Genomic DNA, 10647 nt, shown 5'->3' with positions numbered 1-10647 from the left:
TGGTGACAGGCGCAGCTTGCCCCTGATGTAGTATATGGCCAAAAAATGAACAGACTATTGCTGGTTAAATGCACTTGGTTTGACAGCTTGACCAACCACACTACTGAGGGTTAAATGCACTTGGTGACGGGCGCAGCTTCCCCCTGATGTAGTATATGGCCAAAAAATAAACAGACTATTGCTGGTTAAATGCACTTGGTGTGACAGCTTCACCCTGATGTAGGCTTTAGCCAAAAAACAACCACACCATTGAGGGTTAAATGCACTTGGTCGCAGCTTGTGCTGGCGCACCACAAGACACAAAATGGCCGCCGATCACCCCAGAAAAAAGTGACTGACAAACAGTCTGGGCAGCCTAAAAACAGTGAGCAATTGAGTATCAGCAGCTCAATGATCCACAGCTGCAGATCGATCAATTAATCAAGTCCTTTGGAGGAGTTAATCTGCCTAATCTCGCCCTACTGTCGCAGCCGCAACCTCTCCCTATGCTGATCAGAGCAGAGTGACGGGCGGCGCTATGTGACTCCAGCTTAAATAGAGGCTGGGTCACATGGTGCTCTGGCCAATCACAGCCATGCCAATAGTAGGCATGGCTGTGATGGCCTCTTGGGGCAAGTAGTATGACGCTTGTTGATTGTCTGCTTTGCAGCCTTTCAAAAAGCGCCAAGAAAGCGTCAAAAAGCGCCAAGAAAGCGACGAACACCGAACCCGGACGTTTACGAAAATGTCCGGGTTCGGGTCCGTGTCACGGACACCCCAAAATTCGGTACGAACCCGAACTATACAGTTCGAGTTCGCTCATCCCTAGTGTAAACCTTTATTTAGTGTGGGCTGTGTATGTAGTGCTTCTTACATGTGAAGGGGCTTGTAATAAATTTGAAATAAAATTTAGAAGAAAAGTTGTACAAAAAAAAAGTATTTTCTGCACCGAAAACTTATTTTCTGCACAAAAAAGTATCTGCAGAAAACAAAACTTGAAGTGCAAACTGAGCAGACGCGATCAGTAATGGACACTACTGATGCTGGTGCTCATTGGTTGCAAAATGCACGTATGCTGATGGTGCGTTTGTGCAAAAATCTAAACTGACACTAAATTAAATTGATATGTTAGAAGGCTGAAATGTCAGCCTGGATTTGTGGGAGGGCGCCTGTCCTCTCATAAGCGCCGGCCCCCGTCTCCTCTCGGTGCGCTTCCGGATCACAACTGCCGGGTCAAGAGCCGACTCACTCTCTCACCTAGAGTCCTCAAGTGGTCTGCTCGCCGCCCGTACGTTGCCTCCCACATCTCTAGTAGGTCGGGTGAGACTCCTTCCCTCGTTCCCCACTCCAAGTCGCCTCCGGCCGGCACCCTCATCTTCTCTCCTGGCAGCGCTACTTCAGGTCGCGAGTTGGCGTGCGTTCCAGCGTGGAATGCACGCCGAGGATCGCTATGTTGGACTGTATCGGCAAGTCCTGTTTCTTTTTTTTTTTTTCTTTATGTGCAGGTTATTCCATTAAGCTTTTGGTTAGGAAATCATGCTATAGTTTGCATTTGGGTTGTCAGCATCAATATATCATTTTACTATCATTTTACTCTTATTAACCCCTGTATAGCAGTTGTCAACATAACCACATTTCTTGAATTAGCCAACTTGGGAAGATCAAAGTCGCTCCTGTCTCTTCCAGTAGCCAGTATCCGATTATAGTACATTCCGTCATCACTTGATAAGCCATACCTTCCTTCACTGCACACAATCTTTATTTGACATCATGTGGGTGTTAGAACACAGCCAAGTGAATGGTGTTTCTGGGTGATTAACTTAACACACTTGGGATGTTTGTCTTTCGGCCTTTGCCTTTCTGCTGCCTGTGGCTCCTCGTGCTGTGCGCTTATGGCCATTACAGCTCCAGCACGGTCCCATGTTTCCGTCTGGTTCTGTTTGTCAATCTACCAGCTGGTGTAAGGTCACCCCCGTGGGGTTCCAGTGCACAGCTAGGCAGATTTCCAGATTACTGCCAGTCAGCCTAGAGATCTTGTCATGGCCATATTGTTTGTTTTATATATATATATATATATATATATATATATATATATATATTATTTTTTTGGTTCTGTCTTCTTTTGTTTTTGTATATCATTGTATGTGTCACCAGGTCAGGTCAAGCATTCTCGTGCTTCACTTGCTGTGGGATTCATCATGTGGCTGTCTGTCCGCCGGTTTCTGGAGGGGTTTGGTGGTCATCCTGTCTGTCTTCCACGCCTCTCACTCGGTCTGGCCCCGTCTTTCTCTTCTGCTTCACCCTGATTCGCCCAGGCCCGTCCTACCTCTGTCCGCCTGGATCGCCCAGGCTTGTTATACCTCTGTCCGCCTGGATCGCCCAGGCTTGTTCTACCTCTGTCCGCCTGGATCGCCCAGGCTTGTTCTACCTCTGTGCGCCTGGATCGCCCAGGCTCGTTCTACCTCTGTGTGCCTGGATCGCCCAGGCTCGTTCTACCTCTGTCCGCCTGGATTTCCCAGGCTCGTTCTACCTCTGTCCCCCTGGATCGCCCAGGATCGTTCTACCTCTGTTCGCCTGGATCGCCCAGGCTCGTTCTACCTCTTTCCACCTGGATTACCCAGGCTCGATCTACCTCTGTCCGCCTGGATCGCCCAGGCTCGATCTACCTCTGTCTGCCTGGATCACACAGGCTTGTCCTACCTTTTTGGCCTGGTGTGCCCAGGCCATCCTCTCTTTTTGTCTCGTCCTTCCGCCTCGTCCTGTTCTGTCCTCCTGTGATCGAGTTCCTCAGTCTCAGTCTCCTGTGGTGACCCCTCCTCCTAGCGCACCCTGGTTCGGTCCGCTCCAGTTTGACTGGTATGCCCAGGCCCCGTCTATCTCACTATTAGTCTTGTCCTGGTTCGCCCAGGCTCTGTTCACCTTGTCAGCCTGGTACATCCAGGTCCGGTCTGTCTATACATGTCTCACCTGTCCTGGTTCTCCCAGGTTCGCCGTCGGCCGGGTTCATCCAGGTTCTGGCTCTCATCTTCCTGGTTTGCAGAGGCCTTATCTGCTCTTCTCTGCTGTCCGCCACCTGGCCACGTGGGTAAGTATTTCTGAGTCCACCTCGTGCCATTTCCCCTGGTTCGCTCAGGCTCCGTCTGTCGTCACTCCTGCCGTTCTCACCTCAGTTTCCGCCCTTCCAGGTTCGGTCTGGTCCTTATTTTTCACCCCTCAGCTAGGCACACCCCGTTTGCTCACACTGGCCGCGGTCATTCATCGCCCTCCTTCAGATCGTCCGTCCGTCCTCACCTTGGGTCACCTAGGCTCCACGGGTCTTCGTTCAAATCTCTCTTCAGGGTCCCCCAGTTGCTGCTTTGGTCCCCCAGGGTGCAGCGGTCGCTCCACAACTTCCTGTAGTTCTGTCCTGGTTCAGTCACTCTTGTCGCCTGCTTGGTATTTCTGTTCCATTTCCTGGCCAGTCCTCCCATTCTCTGCCTCCCGCATGCCATAGCTCCCTACGCTCACTCATTCCCGGTGCGCGCAGGTTTCGCTTCATCGACTAGTACCATCTGTGGCCTGGTCAGTCTGCATGTTCCCCCCTTTTTCTTCCAGGTTCTAGCCGGCAGCTTCATCCGACACTTTGCCCAGGTTCGGGTTCGTTAATCGTCTTTTTCAGGCTTTTCTCTAGCAACTTCAGGTACGTTTCCCGGTTTTCCCCAGGCCTCACTCCTCACGGCTCCGATAGTTCTACCTCCCATTTTGTCATCCAGGGGTGTCTCTTTTCCTCTACAGGTCCAAGCATGTCACGGGCCTCAGACATGGATGACACCATGTCAGTTCCAGAATCTTCAGTGTCAGGCCAGTCCGGCCTGATGTCCGTGAGAAGTTGGATGATCCCGAAGCTGGTGGCAGAACTCAACAGGAGAGGGATTCCACACCCGGCCTCCGCTCGTAATGCGGAATTGTATAAACTACTGATGACCAGCCCAAGTCCGTCAGGTGTCCAGTCGTGGTTTACGTCCATCCAGCAGTCACTGTCCCAGTTACAGTCTACCATTGACTCCCTGGTCAGCTCGGTAGCGGATGTGCAGTCCAGAGTGACGGTGCTGGAATCTCGGGACCCCACGCTTCCCCAAGCGTTAAACCCTCCGGTGGTTCGCGCTGCTTCTCAGGTCTTTTCATCAGGTACTCCCAGGCTCAGCCTCCAGGTGGCACCTTTGCATTTTATTCCCAACTGTATCGAAAAAGATATTCTGGCGGGGAAGGACGTGAACTTGGCGTCCATCCTCATCGCCTCTCAAGACCTGCCCGAGAACAGGGTGATCAACTGTGGTGATGTCTCACTCATGCTCAAGGACTTAATAGGAAGCACTCAATCCCTGAGTTTGTGCTGGCTTTTAGCCTTTTCAGCGACATCCTTTGTTCAGCTCAGCCTGCAAGAAGGGAAAAGTTAGATACTTGCCTCTACCTCGTCACCGACCTGGGTCGTAAGTATGGCGGCTCGTCATTCCACGACTATCACCGCTCATTCTCAGAAAAGGCTGCGGCTGCTCTGGTTCAGTTCCAGTTCATCACCAACTGGGCCAGCATCGATATGGAGCTATTCTTCCGCCACTTTGCGGGCCTCTGGGCTCCTTTGTGTACCATATGCCAGTCCATATTCCACTCCTCCGACTGGTGTCCCAACACTTTCAACCACATCCAGGCTAGGTTCCTCCCCTCGGGTTCCCAACTGGGCGCTTCCGTGGTTGACAAGCTTGGTCGCCCTATAGTGTACATGGGTAGGAGCCAGGTCTGTATTAACTTCAATGCAGATGGATGCGCTTTCAACAGCTGCAGGGCTCTCCACATCTGCTCCTCGTGTTTCAGGGCTCACCCTCGTTCTGCCTGTCCCAAGAGGTCTGCTAAGCAGTCCTGACTAGCCGACATTAATGTCGAGCTACTCAGTGTCCTTCTGCAGGACCATCACGACAGGGGGTTCGTTCAGTTCCTGCTGTCCGGTTTTACGGAAGGCTTCCATACAGGCCTCATTGCCCTTCCTCAGACCTCTTGGGAGGGCGGCAACTTGCGGTCTGCCACTGGAGACCCGGTGGCGGTTGAGGAGTTGCTCCTGTTGGAGGTCGATAAGGGGTTCCTCATTGGCCAGCTTGACGTTATCCCCTTCTCTTCCTGGCGTATCAACCCTATTGGTCTGGTCTCTAAAAAATTGTCTAATAAAAAGCGTTTAATTTACAATCTTTGGCTCCTCATGCTTCTGCCACACCCAGACTCAATTCTCTCATCCCATCAGAGGAGTTCTCAATGCAATATTCCTCTATTGATGAGGCAATTAAGTCCATCATGCTCTCTGGCAGGGGTTCTTGGTTGGCAAAGGCGGATATCGCCGATGCCTTCAATCTCCTTCCTGTCCAACTCCAACTATGGGGATACTATGGAATCAAGTGGGCTGGTCGCTACTACTTTACGAACAGGCTCACGTTTGGTTCCAAGAGTAGTCCATGGTTGTTCAACCAATTTGCCAAGGCTTTGCATTGGATCCTCCTTCATCATGGTTTGCCTACCATCATCCACTACCTCGATGATTTTCTGATCATCGAGGGTCCGGGCTGCGGGTCGGGCAATCTGGCTACTCTGCTCCAAATTTTCTCTAGTCTGCAGGTTCCAGTGGCCAACACCAAGACTGAGGGTCCCGCCACTAGGGTTACAATCCTAGGCATCATCCTGGATTCCATCCGGATGGAAGCCAGCCTTCCGGAAGAGAAGCTAGTCAGCTGCCGGGCAGTGATTTCTCACGCCACGTCCTCAGGCTTCCTTTCCAGGGTTGAGCTTCAATCCTTGTTGGGGCGGCTCAATTTCGCCTCCAGGATCATTCCACAGGGCGTTCACCTCCAGGCTGCTCCAGTTGCTGCCTTCGGATCCTGACCAGGACAGCATTGTCCATCTGGACACCCATGCCATGGCAGACTTGGCCATGTGGTCACTGTTCCTGTCCCGGTGGAACGGCATTTCTCTCTTTGTGCCTTCTTGGGGGCCGTCACCCCCCCACAGTTTTTTCTGATGCAGCTGCATCGCACGGGTTCGCAGCCATCTTTGGTACCCATTGGATGGCTGGTCAGTGGCCTGATGAGGTCCGGTCAGATCCCAAAGGTCTGAGCTCCTCCTCCCTGCTAGAGCTTTACCCTATTGTGGCGGTCACCTAAGTTTGGGGACATCAGTGGGCCAATGCGCCTGTCATGTTTGTCACCGACAATCTAGCTCTGGTCGACATTATTTTGAAAGGCAGGGCAAAATCCCTTAAGATTATGTCCCTACTCCGCAATTTAGTGTGGCTCTCCCTGTCCCATAATTTTCATATTTTTTGTAACCACATTCCAGGGGCTGAGAACGTAGCCACAGATGCTCTGTCCTGCTTTAATTTCCCCCTTTTTTTCCAGGTGATGCCAGAAGCAGACCCCACGGGGTCCCCACCCCCAGCCTTCAATTCCCTGGTGATGGATTAGAATCCCTCCTCTCACGCACCAGGAACCTACTTCAACATTCTCTCTCCTCCAACACCGCCAGGAATTACCAAGCCGGCCTCAAAATTTATAAGTTATTCTGCAGGTCTCACCCACAAGGTACTCTGGATGAGATATCCTACTTATTGGCATTTATCGCCCATTGCCATCTCCACCGCAAGCTTTCTTACAATACCATTAAACTGTATTTAGCTGGGATCCAGCACTGCCCCATGCTCCACAGTACAGGCGGAGGTTCAATTTTTTCAATACAGGCCGTCAAAGCTGCACTCCAGGGAATCCAAAAAAGCGGGAATGCATCCCCTGCCCATAGACAGCCTGTGTCCAGTGAAATGTTTAGAATACTTTCTTCTGCTTTGGATGGTCATCCTTTTGGGCCCTTTCGCAGCTTAGTCATCAAGACAGCAATGTACCTTGGATTCTACGGTTTCCTCAGGCCAGGCGAATTCACTCGCACCACCTCCAGGCATCAAGGGCTGCAGCGTTAGCAACTGACCTGGGCCAAGGACCATTTTGTCCTCCATCTACCTTCCACCAAAACTAGCCAGCATGGGCCATAGCTGGAACTTATAAATAAACGACCAACTGGCTTGATCCCAAGCTAAAGAGCATATAGGTGAGCACTTTAAAACCCTAAGAGCTCTCCCTGACTGCTATGCACATGCAAGGGTCTCAATGGCAGACAATTGCATGCCCACGTACCTAAGTCTGTGTGACACCTGAAAACCCTATAATAGTGAGGGGACACGACCACTGGCTCTCTGCACTTAATATGGATGGAGTCAGGGTCACCTAGAATCAAGCCAGCAAGGAAACACAATAAGGGAAAAGACTTATCTGAGCAAACAGCAGCAGCAGCCTCCAGCAGTGAACATTTCATCCAGGAAGTAGTATAAACCGCAAAGTGAGGCAGTATGGGAGGGAATATAAAGGAAGACAATTAGTCTAAATAAGTGACACCTGGCAGAAGGAAAGGAGATGACAAAGTGAACCCAAAACAATGAACGTTATACAAGAGGTAGAGAAGAACGTCTGCCAGACCTTCTCGCAGAACTGGCGGTGACAGTACCCCTCCCTCTACGGGTGGACTCCGGACACTCAGAGCATACCTTCTCAGTATGAAACCTATGGAAAGCCCTGATGAGACGAGTGGCCTTAATGTCCACCACTGGGACCTACATCCTCTCCTCAGGACCATAACCCTCCCAATGAACGAGGTACTGAAGAGAACTGCAGATAAAGCGAGAATCCACAATCCTAGAGACCTGAAATTCAAGATTACTATCAACAAAAATCGGAGGAGGAGGCAAAGAGGAGGGTACAGTGGGTTAGACATAAGGTTTTAATAGGGACCGGTGAAAAACATTATGAATCTTCCAAATCTGAGGAAGATCGAGATGGAAGACAACGGGATTGATGAAGGACAAGATTTTGTAAGGCCCAATAAACTTAGGACTCAACTTCCAGGAGGGAACCTTCAGTTTGATATTCTTTGTAGCCAACCACACCAGATCACCCACATTCAGGTCCGGACCAGGCACACATTTCTTATCCGCCCCACGCTTATATCTCTCACTCATACTCTGCAGATTACCCTGAATCTTTTGCCAAATAAATGACAAAGACGAGGAAAATCTCTCCTCATTAGGTAAACCAGAAGAGCCCTCTCCAGAGAATGTCCCAAACTGTGGATGAAAACCATATGTACCAAAAAATTGTGACTTATTAGAGGACTTCTGGTGACTGTTATTTAAAGCAAACTCAACAAGGGACAAAAAAGAATACCAATCCTGATTCTCCGCCACAAAACAGTGCAGATATGTCTCCAGATTCTGATTGACGCGTTCGGTCTGACCATTTGACTGCGGGTGAAAAGTAGAAGAGAACGACAACCGAACCCCCAAGCGAGAGCAGAAGGCCTTCCAGAATCTGGAAACAAATTGCGTGCCCCTATCAGAAACGATGTCTGAAGTAATGCCATGCAATTTTTTATTTATTTATTTATTTTATTTTAAAATGCTTTATTTTCAAATTAAGAAAATACAATGTGAACAACACCAACAATGGTGTAACACGGTACCGAGCACATACAGAGCATTAATAATACAGACTGCGCAGGGATTGGACAAAGGACAGTTACAATACAAGATGCAAAAAGCACAGCCTAGTTATTCAATATATCTCAAGCAATACTTAGCAGAAAGGAGAAGTTCAGGCCTCCAAATAGGTGGGTGAGCACTCTGGAACTCTATGAAGGGGCGGAACATAATTTAGGTTCTAGGCCCTGACTCTCCATAAAACAGGACCGGTGGGTAGATGGGTCTTTCACGTAGCCTAATGGGTTTAGGTCCTCTCACTTAAGCTGGGTTTAAGGAGGAGGAAGGGAACCTATATTTTGTCCATAGGGCCCATCTTTTCATAAATATCAAGTGCGATCGTGATTCCCAAGAGGCTAACTCTTCAAATCGGTGGATTTGATCAACCTTGAGCCTCCACTGTTCCATTGTGGGAACATTTGTTTGCAGCCATAGTTTGGGAATCAATAAGCGGGCCGCAAGCAGGAGCTGCTTAAAGAGGTATGAAGGAGCCGAAGAAGCCTCATTATCAAAAAAAGTGAGCAACTCTCCATATGGTGAAATGGACTTGTTGGAGGAACAAATTTGGTTGCATTCCTGAAAGATCTCTTTCCACCATTTGTTAATGGGAGGACACAACCACCATATGTGGAGGAAGGTGCCTACATCCTCCTGACATCTCCAGCATATATTAGAGGAGGGTCTGGTGAAACGTGCAGACTTAACAGGTGTGATGTACCATTGTGACAATATCTTGTAACCATTTTCCTGGGCTCTAACGCACCTGGATATTTTGTGAGGAGCTTCAAATAATAAAGGAAGGGATTGTTTTTTTTGGATTTGGATTTATTATTAAGGCTTCAAACCAGGTAAGAGGCCGTAGGAGCTCACCATTTGCATTATTTCTCCGAATGAATGTCTTAATAAGTGGGACAAGTGTAAGGTCACGGGGTTGGGGTTTAAGCAACGATTCAATAGTATCAGACATGGGTAGTGAACCCAGCGACTCTAGAAGATGTAGTATAGGGACTGTTGAGGATCTAACTGAATTCGAGAAGGTATCGCGAGGTCCAGAAGAGGCCAAACCTAGAATGTCACCGATTGTGGTCAGGGGGGAAGGAAAAGGGATTGAGCAGTGAGATTGGTTCCACCATTTCCAAGTTTCGATGGTGGCTTTGATTATAGGGTACGACTGTAGACTAATGGAGGGGGGGGGAGTCAAAGCCTAAGCAAACAGCACGAGCTGGTGTGCCTATAATGTCTTGTTCTAGGGCAACCCAAGACTTGTTTTTTGAGTTTCTCAGCCAGTCAATGACTCTAGTCATCGATATGGCCCTCCCATAAAGTTCAGGATCTGGCAAGCCAATTCCACCTGTAGCTGTAGATCGGGACAGAAACGAATAAGAGAGTCTAGCTCTACGGCCATTCCATATGAATGCACTAAATTTTTGTCTGAGGGCTGACAAAATCCCACTAAGCCGTGGGCATGTGAATAGAATGTATAGTCCAGGGTACTAGGATGTAAGGTGCGCCACACATCCACCAAATGGAGATCCCAGAAAAAAATCCTAATGAGTTTTAGGGAATGCCTAGAATGGGGAGTTTTGTCTGAGGAAGAGTCCATCTGCAGGTCGAGGGCCGTGTTGAGATCTCATCCCACTAAGACTATACCTTCCTTAAAAGAGGAGATTGTTTGGGCTATGGAAGAGAGCCATTTAGCCTGATTGTTGTTTGGAACGTACAGGTTGACGAAGGAGTACATTTGGGAACCTATGTAGCCCTTTACCATAATAAATCTGCCCTCTGGGTCTTGTAGGTGACTGGTAGGTTTGAAAGGTATTCTCCTCTTAAAACCAATGCTTACTCCTCCCGACGAGGCAGTGGCCCCTCCACTATGGAACCAAGTGGGATAGTGAGAAAATTCCATGTTAGGAAAATTGTTAAATCTAAAGTGAGTCTCTTGGAGGAGCAGCACATCCGCTCCCTCCTTGCGCAATATGGAGAAAATCTGGCTTCTCTTAGAGGGAGAGTTGAAACCTTTCACATTATAGGAAGCTATATGGATGTCAGCCATGGTTAATTTTTATTGTGAA

This window comes from Bufo gargarizans, chromosome 9, assembly GCF_014858855.1.
Source record: "Bufo gargarizans isolate SCDJY-AF-19 chromosome 9, ASM1485885v1, whole genome shotgun sequence".
Taxonomy (NCBI): Eukaryota; Metazoa; Chordata; class Amphibia; order Anura; family Bufonidae; genus Bufo; species Bufo gargarizans.
This window is presented reverse-complemented; position numbering follows the sequence as displayed.